This window comes from Pteropus vampyrus, unplaced genomic scaffold, assembly GCF_000151845.1.
Source record: "Pteropus vampyrus isolate Shadow unplaced genomic scaffold, Pvam_2.0 Scaffold54, whole genome shotgun sequence".
Lineage (NCBI taxonomy): Eukaryota > Metazoa > Chordata > Mammalia > Chiroptera > Pteropodidae > Pteropus > Pteropus vampyrus.
In genome coordinates this window covers 7,169,825-7,189,045 of record NW_011888835.1, presented here as the reverse complement: position 1 = coordinate 7,189,045, position 19,221 = coordinate 7,169,825, and the positions used below count along the sequence as shown (strand labels likewise).

General features: G+C 40.4%; 1 protein-coding gene across 9 annotated transcripts in view; it reads left to right on the top strand.

Annotated features, from left to right (window-relative positions):
• The window catches only part of SAMD12 (sterile alpha motif domain containing 12), a 369,255-nt gene that overhangs the window by 69,216 nt on the left and 280,818 nt on the right, over positions 1–19,221 (top strand). The window lies entirely within an intron of this gene.

The following is a 19,221-nucleotide window of genomic DNA, read 5'->3' as shown; positions in this document are numbered from 1 at the left end:
GCTCTCTCCATCCCTTATGAAGGACAGAGAATATGGGGTCTAGAGAGTATCAGGTAACCTAATTAAGGGTGGATACAATACCTGTGTGGTATTCAGAATTCCCTGGGCTGCTTATTAAAAATGTATTTACATGTATATACACACATGCACATACACACAAATGTGTGTGTGTATAAATAATGTACATGTGTATGTATGTGTATATGTGTAGTTTTGGGCCTCATCTCAGCCCGACTGCTTTATATGACCTGCATTTTTTCCGGTGCGCTGGTGGGTTCTGTTGCAGCTAGCACAAACCAGTCTGACAGTCAGTACCCTCTTGCACCTGCTGTTGGCTTACATTCTCCTTTCAATCACTACTCTGCCTTTTTCTACTTCCTGTCTTCCTTCCTTCTCTTTTTTACATATGAAACCACCTAGCACCGTGCCCGCCACAAAGCACGTTCACAAGATATCGAACTTCTTTTTGCATTCTTTCTCTTTAAATGTTTCAAAGTTAGTAAGTGAATATAATGCGTAACAAAGTTGAGGAAAAGCAGTGGAGTGAAGAAGGATTGGGGAGGAGGGAGGAAGCCAAATTCCTCTGCTTGCCTGGTTCTTGGATGTCTGACCTGTTGTTTGTCCCTTTGGTACCCTATAATGTATATTAAGTACTTTAACTTCAATTTGATATTTTTAAGTCACGTGGTCTGGGGTGAAATCCCTCCAGTGACTCAATCCACTTTGACTTTTAGCTGACCAACCTAAATATCATGTGCTTCAAACACCTAAACTATAGGGAGCCCTTCCGATGTGCCTGTTCTTGGTTACAGGTGTGACCCTTACCCCAAACCCCTAGAGACAGACACCTCTTGTGAGCTCTCCCCCACTCCCAAGCTACTGCTTCTTTTGGCCCTACAATATGCCCTTTGATCCTTCAGCACATTTTCTGAAGGTTTTTGTGGAAGGCTGCTCCCCTTCACCAAGGGCTCAGAGAGAAGCGATTCCTTTTGGTTTCTTTGCTTCTCTTAGCTCTTCCCATCCTTAGAACTAATCTGTCTCTGATTAAACATACCTCTAAACTTTGTGGAGCTAATAATACCTTTCACCTAAAATATTGTAGTGTAATCATGAAAGTGAACTATGACCTATTTTGTGCCCCCACGTGTGTAGCACGTAACAGATGATTAAATAGGGGTATGTGACTTGGGACAGGTAGGAATGAGCATTGCCATTTGGAGAAGAGCCGATGGTCGCGGAGGGTTTCAGTCTTGGGGATATAGGAAAGGTAGGTTGGGAACAAATGGCGAAAGACCTAAAACACCAGACAGGAGCTTAGACTTTGAGAGGGGGCCACAAAGGATTTTTCTGCACAGGAGACTGGCGGAGTAACAATTACATTTTGGCAAGAAATATTAAGCCCCACTGGTTCGGAATGAGGAAACGCAGGAGTTAAAGTGGTGAAAGATGAATACGAAACTTCTAGAAATTGAGTGCCTGAGATTTCAGATGTTACCCGAAGGGGTGGAAAGGAAGGAAGAGATGCTAAAATACGTTATGATGGAAGAGTATCACTGACAGATGGGAAGTCGAGATCCTCGAGGTTTCCACCGTGAACTGAAATAAGACTGGTAAAGGGAAGCTGGCTGAAGGAAAAGGTGAGCGTTTGATCATGTTAGGGTTTGAAATGAAGGTAGCTGTTCCAAAGGGAGATAGACAGTGGACAGTTAGAGACTCGGCATGAGAGATCAGGAGATGGATCAGTGATGGAGATAAGAGATTCGGGAGCTGTACACATAAAGGTGTAGTTGGAATCATGAGAGTTAAAAGGTGAGCTTGGTACTGATTGCATGGACTCTGGAAAATGTCCAGCGTGAAGCGTGGGCCAAGCATCAAACCCACAGGATGCTGGACATGAGGTGGACCGTTCAGGGGTCTCCTAGCATTTTCCTTTTTTTGTCTAGGACTATAGGGTAGCTCTTTTTTTTTTTTTTTTCATAGACTGTTTAATTCTTCTCTTTTTCTCCCTTTTCCTTTTTTCACTTGCCCTCCCATTTAAAAAAAAAAAGAAATTTTTACATTTTATTTATTTCCAGCTTTGTTGACATACAATTGACATATAAGACTATAAGTTTAAGATGTACAATGTGATGATTTGATATAGGTCTATATTGTGAAGTGATTACCACACTAAGGTTAGTTAACGCATCCATCACTTCTATGTTACCTTTTGTGTGTGCATATGTAGTGAGAACACTTAAGATCTATTCTCGTAGCAACTCTCTAGTGTACCATACAGTATTTTCTCTCAGCTTTAATGAGATGTAAGTGACATATAACATTGTGTTTTAAGTTGTACAAGGTGTTGATTTAATACACTTACGTATTGCAAAATGGTTTTCACCTTAGGTTAACACCTTCATCACATCACATCAGTATTGTTTCTTTTTTATGGTGAGAACACTTAAGATTTACTCTTAGCAACATTCAGGTATACAGTACAGTGTTACCAAGCTGTGCATTAGGTCCCCAGGATTTACTCATCTTTGAACTAGAGTCGCCATGCTCCACATTAAGTCACCTGCCTTTTTTCTTTTTCTCCTTTCCCCCCATCTCTCCCTCTTTCACTTCTTCTTCTTCTTTTTTTTTTTCTGTCTTACTTTGGCTTCTTTTCCCCTAATCTCGTGCAAAGATACCTGAGTATTTAGGTTTATGCTAGGGACAATTGTGGATGCAAAGGAGGGTGTAGGCAGCAAGGAAAATATAGACAACCTCGGGAAGTCCATGGTTCTGTTTTATATGTTACACACAAAGTGACTTTGTCCCTCAAGGGCAAATTATTCCTCATAATAGAAATAAAATGCATTCTGTTACATGGTATGTACAGGCAACCCATCATTACTGAAATGTGTGAGCTCTGATGTTACCTTTCACTTGGGTCTAGTTTTAAGTAACCTCATAAAAGTGATTGTCATAAAATTGCCTTTGTCTCTGGTTTCCTAATTCTGGAAGATCTGGGACAACTCCTCATATTCCTATATGGTGATGTTGAAAGTTGAAATCAGAGTGCCACTGCCTTTTCTAAATGCCCTTAGAACCAAATTCCCTTAGAAATCAGACTTTAAAAGGTCTAAGATTGTATTATTTCATTAGTATAATATTTTAAGTAATCTTTGTGGCAAATATTCTCATCTCATGGACATTTTCATTTATATCTAAAACAATTATTTATAAAGCAATTTAATTTTAAAAACTAATACTGTTGGGAAATTAATAGAGATATACCTATTTTCCCACTGAGAATGAGATGCTCTAATCATATTTACACCTGTCAAAGAAAGAAAGTATCTTTTTGGTATAGCATTTTCTTACCTTGCTATTGTCGGGAAGTACCTAACATTTATTCTTCATGCATCCAGGGTATCCTGTTTCTTATTGGCTTAATAGTTCTTTCATCCATACATGAAATAAAATAGACTGCTTCTTTTCATAGAACATATGCCTACCTTCTAGTATTGTCTGCTCATCTTAACATTTTTTAGTTTATTGCTAATAAGATATTTGAAGCACTCATCTTCAAGAATCAAAACACTCAACATCATTGAGTTAACACATTTATCAGTTTGATCAATTAGTGTACATTGTGTGTGTTTGTTGCTGAAATAAGTGTGCGTGTACACGTTTAGCCATGGATAAATCATAAAACAATACAAAAGTATTTAACATGGAATTTGTCTAAAAGGAATTTTGAATCTAGTTGCATGGTGAGTCATAGCTTAGAACAGCAAACGATTGTCCACAGGCTAAATTCTGCCTTCTCCTGCTGACTATTTTGTAAGTAAAGTTTTATTGGAACACAGCCACACGCATTCATTTACATATTATCGTAGCTTTCACAATACGATGGCAGATTTGAGTAGTTTCGACAGAGAATGTGTGGCCTGCAAAGCCTAAAGTACTTATTATCTGGTTCTTTACACATGAAATTCCCTTGACTCCAAGCTTAAAAACACTGCAGTGTAAGTCAGCTGATGCCTAAAGACTTGGGGATGTCTCATGGATGGGCATTTTCAGATTGGCTACAAATTCACGTACAGTAATCCCTCTTATTTGTGGTTTTGTTTTCCATGGTTTTAGTTACACTTGGTCAACCACAGTCCAAAAAATATTAAATGGAAAATTTCAGAAATAATTCATAAGTTTTAAATTACATGCTGTTCTAAGTAGTGTGATGAAATCTTGCATCATCCCATCGAGAAGGGTGTCATCCCTCGGTCCAGCATCTCCACACTGTAACCATTTCCCACCTGTTAGTCACTTGGTAGCCATCTTGGTTATCAGATCGACTGTCACAGTATTGCAGTGCTTGCATTCAGGTAACCCTCATTTTACTTAATAATGGCCTCAAAGTACAAGAGTAGTGATGCTGGCAATTCAGGTATGCCAAATAGAAGCCATAAAGTGCTTCCTTTAAGTGAAAAGGTATGGATGGATAGGAAAAATATGTATAAGGTTTGGTGCTATCTGAGGTTTCCAGCATCCACTGGGGGTTAGAACATATCCCCCGTGGTTGATGGAAGACTCCCGTAAAACATTCTATACCTTCTTGGGGCACAAGTCAGAGAGACAGATTGAAATTTCTGCTCTTCTCTTTGTTGATTATTTGACTTTGGACAGTGACTTAAACTTGAAGGCCTAGTTTTCTTATCATAAAAATGGGCTTAATAGCTATCTATGTCCCTGAATCATAAAGATTTAATGATATAACACACATGTAGCACCTAACATATCACTGTGGGTAGTTTTTCTAGATTGGCTTCATCCTCTGGGAAAGACAGGTCCTTCTACCTCTAGGCTTACAGCATTCTGTTAGTTGAAGTTTGAGACTTGTTCTGTCATTTCAACTTCTGAAAAAGGTTCCTGACTGGCTCACTCCAGTCACATGCCCCCCCTAGACCAATCATTGTCCTACCAGCATCCTATGGCCTGAAGGAGAGGGATTTCCCATGAGAAAGGGATGTAACCAAAAAGGCACACGTTACATACATTGTCTACCATTGTTTGTCCTCAGTATTTGACTTTACCCAACCTTTGCATATGTTCTAACGTGAGATAAATTTTTTCAAGGGCCAAGGCTAGAGTACACATGGACACTCACTATGTGGCCAGTCGCAGTGGTGCAGGCTTAAGGAGCAGAAAGCAGCTGCTGCAGTAGCAACAACAGCAGTTCATTGAGCCCCTATGATATGTGTACAATTCTGCGAAAGACACAGTTTCTGTGGTTCTTAACGTCCATCTACCTTGACAAATAGTGGGGATGGTTTTCACATAACTAACATAGCCTTATGTAGACACCCAGGATTATGCACAGTTTCCTGCACGTTGGCTATATGAAATTCCCCTTCTACCAAGAAAGCATATGGGAATGCAAGTGAGGATGACATTATTACTGATGACCTTGAATCTGCTCAGGGGAACGGTTGGGGAGCACAGTCGTAAAGCACTAGCCAACTTTAGCACTTCATTATAATTTAAAAATTACTAATGATATACCTCATCACTGATCACAGCACACTGGGGACTGTGTCATGGTACTTGAGAACCGCTACCCTGGAAGAACTCGTAGTCACCCTAGGGTGATGGAAGAGGCTTATAAAACGACTCTTGATACAAGGTACACAGGTTGAGTGCATAATAAACGGAGGCAGTATCTGGAACAGTTGAGAGTATAAAACATTCCACAGATAGAGGATTCTTGCGTTTGTGGGCCTGTATTATAGGTCTCTGGTTACAAAAACAATAGAAACCCTTGCCATTAGCTTAAGCAAAATTGCGAATTTATTGTAATGACAAAGTATTCTTCTAGTCTTCAGTTATCTAAAGACTAGAAGTTATCTAAATATCTGTCACATATTAGGTGCTCAGTAAATATTTGTTGAATGAATGAATGATCCAACCAGAGTGTCCTTAGAAACCCAGATAGTTGTCTCTCTGCAGCTCTTATCTCTGCTTCTCTGTTCAACACGTCATTCATCTTTTCCCCAAAGCTAATGTCTTTGCTTCCCAGTCCATGTGGCAGCACATGGCCACCCACAGCTCCTGAGTTCCTGCCATCTGGTTTGAGCCATTTGGTGAGGCTGACTTGATTCCCTGTTTTCAGCTCTAAATTCTGGTAGAGCGAGAATTTGGTTGGCCCAGTATGAGTTAGCAGTCCACCCCTGGCAAATTACCTGTGACACAAACATGGTAGCCAGCAATATCTTCACCAGGATCCCGTGGCTCTGGATTGGGTCGTGTGGGGAGCATTTCCAGACGCAAAGAAATTCATTATCAACTGAGAAGATAAGCCCAGGGGTATCACTATGGGCCTCGTTAGACAGATGAGATAAAAAGTGCTCAAGCCAACTCTCCCCATAGCTCACAGAAGGACAAGATTTGTGGGAGCTGGTTGCTGTAGCTGGAGTCAGGATAGTTTAGCCTCCTGGTCTTGGGTAGGATGTCATTCCTACCCTTCTTCCATGGTTATTATCACTTGGTTCCATGTCAGCTAAGAGAACATAGAATTGTCTTTTGAGAAAGTATCAATTTGAGGCACCCTCATTTCCATGATAGCAGCTGGTTGGTGCTGAATAATAATGGGATTCTATTCCTGGACTCCGTGATTCCATCTCTGAGCAAATGCAAAGCAGATCTTGGCAGGTATATCTACATATGGTCAGCAATGCCAGGGTGCCTCTCTCTGCCAAAGCAGTGCAACAGACGTGAGTGACATTTTTAGGCTTATTTGTACTGAGCATAAGGAATAATGTTTTAATGTGGAAAATATCACGCATTGCTCCTGTGGGATGTGGCTTGGTTTGGCCGAAAGGGCCGAACAGGTAACATTCTTGCTAACTCTGAACTATCAGTCAGATTCCTTAACCTTTCTGAGTTTTAGTTTTGTCCTTTGCAAAATCAAGATAATGATATCTCAGGAGAAAGAAAGAAAACAGAAGTAGATGCCTCACTTTGTATCATACAGAAAAATATATTCCAGATGGGTTAAAGAGCTAATAGTATGAAAACAAAACTTTAGAAGTTTCAGAAGGCAATATAGGAGAAAGGCTTTCGTAAGCATCACAAAATTAAATACTTCTAGATACAGAGTCACTATGAACACACTTAAACATAAGTAACTGCGTGGGAGAAGATATTTGTGACATATGTAGTAGTCATTGAATTAATATCCATTAACATGCTTAGTAAAACAAATAGCCACAACAAATCAGTAAAAAAAGTTATCAGATAGATTGGCTGAAGGCATAAACAATTCAGAGAAGAAATTTTTACATGACTGTAAACTTACAGAAAAACTCCATTAATCAAAAAAAAAATCATTTTTTAAAAAAAATGAGATTCTTTTGCATAGAATTAGAAAAATTAAAAAGCCAGTAATGTGGAACAGTGAGCACTTTCATAACCTATTAATGGAAATATTCTTTCCCAAAGCTTCTGTTTAAGTTACGTTGGCATTAATTTCAAGATACAAAATATATATACCCTTCGACCCAGCAATTTCACTTCTACGAATTTATCAAGTATCTTCGATTGTGCACAATAATGCATGTACAAGGATTCTTATTTCAGAATATTTTGTTATAGAGAGAAAATTAGTAACAACTTTTATCAGTAGGAGAGTAATTAAATTATGCTGTGCCCATTAGAGTGAAAAATTCAAAACAAACCAATGCCCATCGATAAGGGGTAGCCAGTAGGCAGCTTGCTCCCCGCCCCACTGCCCACCCCCATTGCCCCTTGGGTGTGGTGGGAGCCAGGCGGCCCTCTAGGGGTGGGGAAGGGGACCAGCAGGAGCGCTGGAAGAAAGAAAAAATGTCTCAGGCGGATGAAGGAAGCCTTTGTCAGTGACCACAGTGGAGCCAGCATGCTGGAAGTGACCCAGGGCTTGTGCTTGCCTGCACTCTGCTCCCTCTGCAGAAGGCTGACCATTCTCTCACAGCGCTTGTGTTCTTCTTCAAGAACCTGAAGAACGTGATTTTTCATTGACTTTGTTTTCTTAACAGTTCCCCTGGTGGCCACCGCGACCGTTTTGGCTTCATTTATCCTCCTCGAGCACCTCGCTGTAATTATCTTTGGGGCTTGGCTAGTCTATCACATACACCGCAGGAGAACTTGCTGTGCCAGAATGCCTGTCCCCAAAATCCTTGAAAAAGTCTTAAAAATCAGTCTAGAATCCGAATACATTCCAGCCATCTCATGTTTTAGTGTAATTAACAGTAAGTACATTTACTACTATTGCCATTTTAGCTGTGGGCTTCCTACTTTTTTTCTAGAAGACTTGCCAAAACTGAGCTCAATGTGGCAGGAGCAGTGGATTTTGGAGCAGGAGGCTTTGCTTTTACGACTGCCGTGGTTAATCCAGAGATTCGGAGACAATGTGTGGAAGGGTCCAGAGTTCAGTATCTTACAAAGTCATTGTTCTCTGGCAGTTAGTCTTCCTAGGAGTAGGACGATTAGGCTGTCAGGAACATTTAACTGAGTGTGGAGTTCACTCGAACTTTTTCTTTATCTTAATAGTTGTGAAATTGATGACATCACTGCTTTTGATTTTCTTCCCCCTAAATAAATCCTGGACTGTATTAGAGCAGCTAGCCCTTAACTTTACCCCCACGGAAAAGGTTAATTTTGTATGGCACTCACTGATGGCAGTGGCACAAGGGTTGGTCTATTAAATGCCAACTGAGAAGGAATAATCTCTACCTTGGGTATGTGGCAATACACATGGCTGGTGTGAAAGCAGAATACTATGTGCTTAGGAAAGGATCACATATCAAAGCCTGGATAAAAGTAGACAGTGTGTTCTACTGACAGCTATTAGCCTCTTGGTGTATCTTTACACCGTTCAAGTACATGTAGAAGTAGCACCTCGAAGAAAGGCCACTTTAGCCTTTTGTGTTTGGATAGTTGCTTCTAGCCTGTTCATTCTTAGTACTTGATGACTGCATGATACAATTTTGAATTTTGCCCAATTTCTAAATCAGACAGCTCTACTACCGTGTTCTTGGAAACTGATCTAGTCACCTGCTACAAGTAAAAAGCATTCAGAATCTCTAGCCTGTGAAGCTTAAAGAAAAGAACCCAGTCTTTGTTTAATCACGGAAACCAATTTATTTCTTCTTGCTGTCAAATATAACAGCTGCCTTATCAACTCATTGGTAGCTACATTGCACAGCAGTATTTATGGGTCTTATTTGTGCCCAATCTCTATATGTTTACCAACTGTTTAATGATATATATGCTACGTTTGCAAGATAAAACTGTAAAATTTTGGTGATCAATAGGGGCAGGATGTATCTGTGTTTGAACAACAGTACTGAGAAGTAATAAATATTAAATGTGAAGGAAACTAGCCTTTGGCAATCTAGTGGTAACTATATTTTATTAGAAAATTAGGAGTTTCAGTCCTTCTCTATAACACTAGTGATGCTTAATGTTTTAATGTATCTCAGCACTGTGTAAAACAAACCAACAGAAGAAACAAAGCCTTGTGACTTGTTAGACTATTTGTTAATTTACAGTATTTGCAAGAAAAAAAATAAGGAGTAGCCAAATCAATCATGGTATATTCTTTCTGTGGAATATTATGCAGATATTTTTAAAAATGAGGTGGGCCCACAAATAATATTATGGAATCATAATGAATCATAGACTCTTTATGTACAAGGTACTTATACTTATGTGTGTGTATATATATACAAAATATATATATTATATATATTTATAATATATATATATATAAATATTTGGGAAAAAGAACAGGAAAGATCCTACCAGATTTGACAGTAGTGGCCTTTTTGGAATGGTTAGATGTATGGGTGAAGGATGATAGTCATCCTTTCCCATATTATTGTATTTATTATTTAATTTAGTTGAAGCTTTTGTTTCTTATGAAATATAAAGTAATAAATTATTTTTTTTAATGATGATGATGTAAAGGTAAAGTATTAAATGGAAAACACTTAGGACAATGCTTGGCACATAATAGATCCTTAGTACACATTAGTGTTTTTCACGTTTTAATTCTTTGCTAGAATGGATAAGAATTGTATGAATTAAGAAACATTCCATTAGTGCCTACTATATGTCCTGGGAAGAGCTTAGCTGCAAGGACCTTCCAGTCTACCTGTGAAGATAAGACAGATTCACAGATACTTCTAGCAGCTATTCGGATTGCTTTAACTACCCCAGTAATGTTTATGCCTATCACCTATGACCACAAACTTGTACCATTACTGCATTGCTTCATGTTGGACATGTACAATTACGTTGTTAATTTTCTTTAGTTAGCTATATTTCTGATCATTTTTTATTCCTTCCCCCACCTCTAAGCAGAACAGATCGATCCTTTCATGCAGGTCCTTTCTTCCTTTCCTCATATCTGTCTGTTACAGCTTGTCTTATTTACTTACGTCTTCATGGCTAGATTCGAGCGTTCTGAAGGGATCAGAGATGATGTACGTTCATTCATGGGCTAGATACCATGGGAGGTCCAGGGTTGTAAAATAATTGGTTGATGATAGCATAGCATAAACATTCGCATGTGGAGGGCATATAGTAGTAGAGGAGTACTTATAGGAGGAACATGACACTGAGAATAATTGGTGGGAGGAGCCTGGATGTGAGCAAATCGAAGGAGTAAGATAACAGCATTTCTATAGTAACGAAGACAGCAAATGCCTAGCAGACTGTATGTCAAAAGCCCAGAATGAAATGAATGGAAAGTTGAGAGAGATGATACTAGAGATGGGGCAGGAGCCAGTATATAACTTTGTAAGCTCCAACTTGAAATTTGCCTGGGAAATAGTGGCACAGAATCTGGTCCCTGTACCTTCCTTCCTCATTCTAGCCTGATTGCCTTCTGTCCGCCCTGAGCGGAGCAGTTATGGGTTAGACAGGAGCATCTGGGGATCTGCTGAAGTCCAGAGCTGAGCCAGTAGCCAACCCAAGCCTGGAGTGTGGTGGTGGAGAGTGCCCAGGGAATATCAGATCCCCCTGCTTCCTGCAGGGAGCTTGATCTGCAGAATGCTGTGGACCCCAGGATCAAGGGCAGCTCAGCCCCGAAAGTGGCTCTGGGAGGACCCTAATCTCCATCCAAGGAGGAAATTTAATTCCTTGCCATGTTATATTAGTCCTGGTAGCTCAGTTTAATCAGTGGAAATAAAAATTCCCCAAACCTCAGTGACAAAAATATAGCAAGCGTTTCTCTCTTTCTCATATGGCATGTCAGTTGCCCACGATCCGAGGTCTGCGCGTGAGGGGCCCAGGCTGATCGAGACTCCACCATCTGGAAAGTCAGTAGTCACTGTAGAGGAGGGAGGGAACTTTAAATGTTTTCACCCAGAAGTAAAATGCATCATTTTTTCCTCGTATTCATTGGACAGAACAAGTCCCATGGGTACACGTGACTTTGGGAGTTGGGGGCAGTGTAATTCTCTGTGCCAGAGTTAGAGGGAACTGTATTTTGGTGAACAGTAGAAATATTCACCACATTTGGGAATGGCAGCTGCCAACCTGGGCATTGCTGGCCCAGGCTATGCCTTCTGCCTCTTACCAGATACTGCTCAGCAGCGGGACGTGAGCCCCAGGGGTGAACAGTCATGAATGGGTAAAGGAAAATAACCCCAAGGGCCCAAAGCCAGCAAAAAGGAAGAATTGCAGAACACAGAATAGATAGCAACTCCCGCAGGGTGCTGCCCAGGGACCAAACCCGGCCCAGCTACCCACTGTTGTATGACTTTCAAGGTAAGAATGATCTTACAGTTTTAAATGGCTGAAGAAAAATTGAAAGAAAAATAACACAATCAAGGGCTTTACAATATGTCACACATTCTTCTAAATCTTTGCATTTATCAGCTCGATTAATCTTTACAACCCAGGGACAGAGGTACTAATAGTCATTTTGTAGAAGAGGCAACTGAAGCTTCTAGATTGGTTAGGTAGGTAGGTAGAGGCAGTGGGTCATTCAGGTGGAATTCAGACCCAGAAAGTCTTACTCAGAGCCTGTGCTGTTCATCGGCTTCCCAAATGAAAAGTTCAACACTGCGAGCCCAGTATTTAAGTGACAAAAGAAAGATGCAGGCCACACCTTCTGGCGAGTTCCCAGGAGGGAAGATCACTGTATTTCAGAAAAGCAGGGAAATGCTCTATAGGAGGATAGGTCCACGTTTCTACCATGCTGATAGGTCGAAATTTCAGATTTAACCCTGATTAAGCAAAATGTTACCCATATCCCCCCAAAATTATTATTCTCATTAATAGACCTTAGACTTGTATTTCAAAAATTATACTCATCTTTTGCTATTATATGTTGAATTTAGCCAATGAAGAATTTATGGAAATTGATTTTTCTCTCTTGCTATATGTGTAACTACATAGTATTCTCAGTTTTGCCTCTTGGCCCACAGAGCCTGCACTATATACTATCTGGTCCTTTACAGAAGCAGTTTTCTGACTCCTGAACTAATGCCGTAGAAGTTCAGGAAGAGACCACTAGTGCCACTCATGAAAAAATGATCCACACGTGCAGGAGGATCAGTGACAACATTAAAAGCCTTTGTATAAATAAAATATGATGTTCCCTTAACTTTTAAAATATGAAATGTTCAAATATACACAAAACAGTAAAAAAGTGGTAAATGGACCCCCAAGTACCCAACACCCCGTTTCAACCAATATCTAGTGTCACATAGTCCACCAACTGTTCCCAGTGTCCCCAGACATTGGGTATTATAAACGAAGACACTCTATCACTTCACTGGAAAATATTCCAGTGTGTCTCTATAACAGATAAAGGCTTCTTTTTTTTTTTTTTAATGTATAGCCACAAAACCATTATACATAACAAAATTAGTAACAATACCTTAAAGTTACCTAATACTAAATCCATATTCATTTTTTTCTAATTGTCTCAAGAAAAGTGGAACTTAGAGATTAATTAGTTCACCAATGGGGGAAGCAGTGAAAGGTGACTTGAGCCAAGGAAAAGAGAAAAAAATGTAAAATAAATAGAAAACAGTGGAAGATATAAATAATGGAATTAAATATATTGGTTGGTTAGTATTATGAAAATGACAGATTCCCTTATTATTTTATACAGAGTAAGTTAAAATCCAGCAACATTGAAGCACTCTTAAATCAAAGAGGTGAATAGTTATTTAAATTATAGGACTACGCAAATAGATACCAAGAAAAATAGAGATTGTAATTTTAAAATTGAACTTACGGGAATTTTAGGTTGAAAGCACTGAACAGGATAAATAAGGACATTACTTAATTATAATAGGCACGATATAAAAGAATATATAAGCATAAATGCACAAATGAGACTGAAAAATACAAAGCAAAACCTATTAAAATGCAAAGGGTACTTGATATTAGTAAAATTTTAGTGCGCGATCTTGCTATATCTTTTGGGATCACTCAGGCAAATGCTGCATTATAATAAACAAAATTGAATATTTTTAACTTTTCTATGAAGGAGGAGAGTATACGTATTTCTGTATGTATACAGAAATAGTTCCAAGAATTGATTATGTTCTTAGCCCCAATTTTCTTAGGTCACATTTTCTAATTATACTGTAATATTTAAAAATAATTTAAAAAAAAAATCAATGCTAAAGCGATGACCATAAAAGTCTTACATGTTAATAAAATTCTTCTAAATTACCCTTTGAGCAAAATAGAAGTCAAAACTATCTAAAAAGCAATTAAAAGGAAAAAAATTTCTACTAAAATATATGAGACATACCAAAAAGCTGCACTCAAGGGAAATGTGTTGCCTTAAACATCGATATTTAAAAAGTGAAATAAAGGAACCTTAAAATGTATCTTAGGAATTTAGGAAAAGAACATAAAAGTAAAACATGTAGAAAAAGAGAAGTATTAAAGGTAAGGGCTGTAATTGTTCACATAGAGAATTGATGACTTGTAAAACAGTTAAACGAGTTCAAAATCTGGTTCTTTGAAAAGACCAGTAAAATTGATAACCTCTTTTTGACTGTAGTTGAAAAAAGAGAAATTCGTATATAGCAAAAAATGTATATGATTAGGAACAAGAAAGAGAAAACCACAGATAGAAAACAAATTAAAAGACTTACTAGAGAATACAGCATGAACCCTTGCAACAATAAATTTGAAAGCCCAAAGGAAATGTGTAAGATGCACATTATAAGTCATTTCTGATACTAGCCAAAACAGAGAAGCCCACCTAGCCTATTTCACCCACTGACTACACCTGGACTTTCTGGACAGAATACCAAAAGCCATGACTTGGGGCCTCTGAAGAGTAGTCAATATAGGTAGACTGGGAGGGAAGTCAGAACTTGGAAAAGTACTGGGACAGTGATGAAATTCCTATTTCTTCCTTTTCTCCCCTTCTGGAACCTGAGCACAGCAGCCCCAGTCACCTCAGTGGCCACAGGTTAAAAGAGAAACTCTCTGTTATTGGCCAGGAAATGGAACCCCCTGCAAACTGGGTAGTATGGGAAGAATCTCCCCCTTTTTTTTTTCTCTCAGCTTTATTCCAGGGTGGCCTCTGTGTGTTGTCACCATGTGGTGGCCTCAGCAGAGGTGCAGACCCTCAGAGAAAATGGTCTCTAGTCAAAAGGATCAGAAAAAGGGACCCCTGAGGTCCAACGATTGACAGGAGAAGAGGAACCCCCATAATTTTTTCTCTCGTCTCTCCCCTGTTTGCCTGCAGGCAGCCCCAGATGCACAGAGCTGTGGATGGTGGGGTGTCTAACACTCAGTTCGACCTTTTTGGCCAGAGGAAGCCTGTTGTGATGGGTAGATGACTGTGCCCTGGTAGAACTACATGTCAAAAAGAGTGAATTTTACTTTACATAAATTCAAAATTAAGTTTAAATTTAAAAAATTATATTCATTCAGAAAATAAAAGTTACATAAGCTGTCATGGGAGATGCTAGAAACTTAAAGGTCTACCATGTAAAAATTACAAGAACCAGGTGGTATAACTAAGTCTGCATATCAGCAGGTAGTTAATCTTACTGTTACTACACTATTCCAAGCTACAGAAAGAGACCGCATAACCTTAATGGCAAAAATGATGAAAAATAGGATAAGGAACAAAAACTACAGACCAATATCATATGACTATAAATATTAAATAACCTACATTGTGTCAATTAACAATATATTATGACTATAAAGGCTTTTTGCAGAAAGGCAAAGATATTTACTGTCAGGAAATTTATCCATGCAATACAATTCTACAAAATTTTTTAAATGATGCATTAAAATGCTTCAAAAGGCATTTTCTAAACTTCAGCAGGTATTCCTAATAAAAAAAAAATCAAGGTCAAGTAGGATAGGTGGGAATTTCAGAATATAATAATTGTTTACAGAACAAAAGTGGCTAATATTGTCCTAAGGGGCAAAACACTGAAATCATTTCTGTTAAAATGAAGTAAACAGGAATGGCTACTATCACCATTATTATTAAGCATTGTTTTAGAGATTTTATTGCAGCAAGGAAAGAGATGTAAAAATTGGTATAAAGAGTAGAAAAATAATTTGATTATATCATCTTTGCTTATTATAAAATTGCGTGCCTAGAACAGACATGATCAACTGATAAAAGTACTAAAATTAACAAAGACTTGCTCTTAGGAAATATATACATATCAATAGTTTCTCCTCACTATTAGCAAAAATGACCTGGAAGTGGAAATAAGGAAACACACTGTGTTCCCAGTTGCTTCTGCAGTTTACCTGTATGCTGTGGGGAGCTACTGAAAGGTGCTAAGCCTTGGAGAAGATCGGATTTGCATTTTGGAAAAAAGAAAATGCTTTGGCAGCTCTGAGGAGACTAGTTGGGAGCAGGAAGACCAATTATGAGGCTCTTGCAAAGATTCAGGCAGAGATGACATGGCCTCATGCAACTTCAGTGGCAGTGAGAAAGAAGAAACGGGCAAGGAGCTGAGATGTCAAGTATGGAGAATGAAGAAGGATTTGTGATCAATGATGATGATTAGAAGGGAAGGAGAGGAAAAAGTCAACAGAGGAATCCCTAGACTCTGGCCAGGAGCCTGGGTGAGAGGGGGTGCTCTTCATTGAGTAACGAAGCAGGAGGAAGAGCAGGTGCCATGTGTTGGGAGTAGTGGACATGTCATGTCTGTGGGATACATAAGTCTTCAGGCTGGTGATGATGTGGGTTTGGAGCTGAGTAAAGGATGCGTTTGAGGAAGGACATTTGGGTGTCATCAGCAGGTTTGTCTGATATGCTCTGTTAAATTACTGGATCGATGTGTCTTTCCATAGGAAACTGCTTCTCACATGGCAGGTGCGCAGAATGTTTTCCTTGCAGCCCTCCAGATCAGCACACCTCTGCCTTTGCTTTGCCGCAGACCTCGGAAGGCTGTCTGTGGCCTGTCTCCAGGCTCTCTCGCTCTCTGGCTTATGACTGCCTCTGGTCTTGACTATATGTCCAGGCTCCTGCCAGGCTGTCTTCTGTTACAGCAACTCTGCAACCTTCTGGCAGCTGCTCCCTCACGTTCCCTTCGGCCTAAACATATTAACTCTCTGCTGGTATTCTGCTCCTCCTCATCCCTGCCTGCACCTTTATGAGTCGTCCCTTCATTAAATTCCTCCTAATCTCCCCCATTCAATGTGCTGTTTTCTGTTTGCTGCACCTGGTCAGTAAATTGGCTGCATCAAAATCACCTGGGGTACCTATTAAACTAAGGCTCTCTGGGCTTCATCCCAGAGTTACCAAAACAGAATTTCTAGGGGTGAAAGGAAAGACTGCAATTTTTCAAGCATCTCAAGTGATTCTGATCTGTCACTAGATTAGGGAATCTTCCCTGGTCTCCTTGGCAGCCCCTCTGGGACGAGATGACATCACGAGCCAGGTAGTTGAGGTTAAAGTGTTCAGTCTCTGGCTCTGCCATTGCCATCGTGTGACCTTGGGCAGAATTGTTTCACCCATCTAAGCCTTGGGTTCCACCAGTGTAAAGGGAGTTTACAGTTCCTACCTCATGTTGTTTTTCAGTCCTAAATGGGGTAATCCATGTAAAACAGCAGGATGCTAATAAGCTCGCAGTAAGTGTTATTTATTTTCTATTGAGAGTATCCATTTAATCTCTACACTCGGATTTTGCCAGTTTCAGGGTAAATAAGACTCGGTCCCTGTATTCAGTCTTGTGAAGGACACAGGGAAGTAAAATAATTGCAATAAAATTCAATTAGATCCTTCAATGTTGAGAAACTTCTAATTTAAGGACTTTCACTGATGCCAACAAAGCTGTGGCCCAGAGCAGATGTTTGTCAGCTCTGCACTCCATATGGAGTAGAGTTATGGGTTTATGAACCTAACTTCATAGATAGAGATGTTTTGTAATGAACTGCTTTGGGAGTAAAGAAGAGGTTGGGAGAAGCAGAGCAGGTTTCAGAGACATTTGTAAAATGTCATGGACATTTCAAACTGTCCATCCAATGGACACGGAGGCAGGGCGAGTGTTTCAGTGACAGGGAATGGCATATGGAGTCTCTGGAATGTGGTAGTGTGGGATCATCGGGAAAGGCAGTTTGGTAGAATGGGACCACAATGCTAGAAGCAGCTGATGAACTTTGTGGCCATTCTTTCATGCAGCTAAATATTTATCGAAATTCTACTATGGACCAGGCACTGCCCTGGGTGCTGGGGACCCAGAGGAGTACAAAATCATCATTGTCTGGCCCGATGGAACATACGTTCTAGTAAAAGTTTTTAGTTGATGAGCAAACAAGTGAGTGTATAATGTGAAATGGTGACAGTTGCCATAGAAGATCATTATAAAGCAGGGCAAAGGGAAAAGGTGGTGTGGGCAGGGTGGGCGAATGGGGAGATAATATAGGGTGGCCAGGGGAGGCCTCTCTCATAAGAGAGGGAATGCGAGAGCTAGCCGAGTGTACGTCTGAGGAAAAGCTTTCCAACAGAGGGAACGCAATACAAAAACCTTGACTCAGAGCGTGCTCGATGGGCTGGAGAAACAGCAAAGAGCCTGTGTGACTTGAGAAGAAGAAAATGAGAAGAGCGATAAGGGACAAGTTCGGAGAACCGGGTGAAGTTTTAGCTCATGCAAAGCCTGGGAAGCAATTATGAGCATTTTTGCTTTTACTCTGAGAGAAGCTGTAAAGCAGCATTGGATTTTGATATCATCTGACGTCATTTCCTGGCTGCTGTGTTGAGGATAGACTGCTGGGGAGCAAAAAGGAAGTGGGGACACCACTTAGGAAGCCAGTGTAATTATCCACAGCAGAGAGAGCAGTGGCCCTGGTGAGGAGGAGTCAGATACTTGGTATAGTTTAAGTTAGAGCCCAAGTGTTTTGAAGGTGGGTCACGTGTGGGTGTGTACACAACAGATAAGGAGCAGTTAGGGTTGACTCAGGGTGTTTGGCCTGAGCAGTTGGAAGGCGCAGTAGTTAGTAGGTGAGTGGGAGACCTGCAGGAAGAGGAGGGTCGTTATAGAGAACAGAAACTGAGGACTCTTGTAGCCATTTTTAGTTGAAGACGTTGATCAGGCAGCTAGGTAGATGAGTCTGAAGTTGAGGGGAGACGTCCAGGCTGCAGGTAGACATTTGGGAGGCATCAGTGTATTCATGGTTTTTAAAGCCTTGGGGCTGTGTGTGTTCCCTCAGGAAGAGAGAGGAGCTCCAGAAACTGCATTCCGGGGTGGCCAGTGCTTATAAGTCAGGGAGACTGCAGAGAAACGGAAAAGGCCAGAGAAGGAGCAGCCAGTGAGCTCGGAAAGAAAGAGGGAGAGACATGTCCTGGGTGCTAAAACAAGAAGGTGTTTCTAGAAGGAGGGATGGCAGAGGCAAATGGCTCTGATACGTTGAGTATGGCGGCCGAGAATTGACCCACGGAGTCTGGCGATGTGGAGCCCGTCACTGGTGGCCCTGGAGAGCTGTCTCGGTGAAGTGAGTGGCGTGTGAGATGCCTGGTAGGCGTGGGTTCAGGAGAGAACGGGCCCTGAAGATTTGAAGAACAAGAGCAAAGACAACCCTTTTGAGGCTGTTTTCTCTAAAGGAGGGAAAGAGAAATGGAATGGGAGCTGGAGGGGGACCTGGGGACCTGGGGTGGAGATATGAAAAGCTGTTTCTATGCCGATGGGAATGACCCGGTAGGGAAGGTAAACTGAGGTGGGAAAGGAATGGACACGTGCTGGAGCGATGTCCCGAAGCTGG